The sequence below is a fragment of the Theobroma umbraticum genome, unplaced genomic scaffold (assembly GCF_002168275.2).
Source record: "Theobroma umbraticum cultivar Fairchild unplaced genomic scaffold, ASM216827v3 scaffold_146.0, whole genome shotgun sequence".
Lineage (NCBI taxonomy): Eukaryota > Viridiplantae > Streptophyta > Magnoliopsida > Malvales > Malvaceae > Theobroma > Theobroma umbraticum.
In genome coordinates, this window is record NW_018397265.1 from 5,293,991 (window position 1) to 5,294,303 (window position 313).

Sequence of the window (313 nt, forward strand, 5' to 3'; positions counted from 1 at the left end):
ACCAATTATCAATTTTGAAGTACTAGGATGTCCATTTATATTAAGGCTTGTGACTATGAGATGTGAGATGTCATTACTAATGATTCTTTCATCGCTATGAATACCAATTAGATAAAAGTGAGAAAACTCCTAAAGATAGAAGTGACTGGACAGAAACTGAAATAAAGAGAATACAAACAAACTTCAAGGCCATGCACACTCTCATGTGTGCATTTGATTATAGAAAATACCATAAAGTGTTCATGTGCAAAAGTGTTAAGAAAATTTGAGAAAAATTGAAACTGTTACATGGAGAAACAAAGAAAGAAAAGAA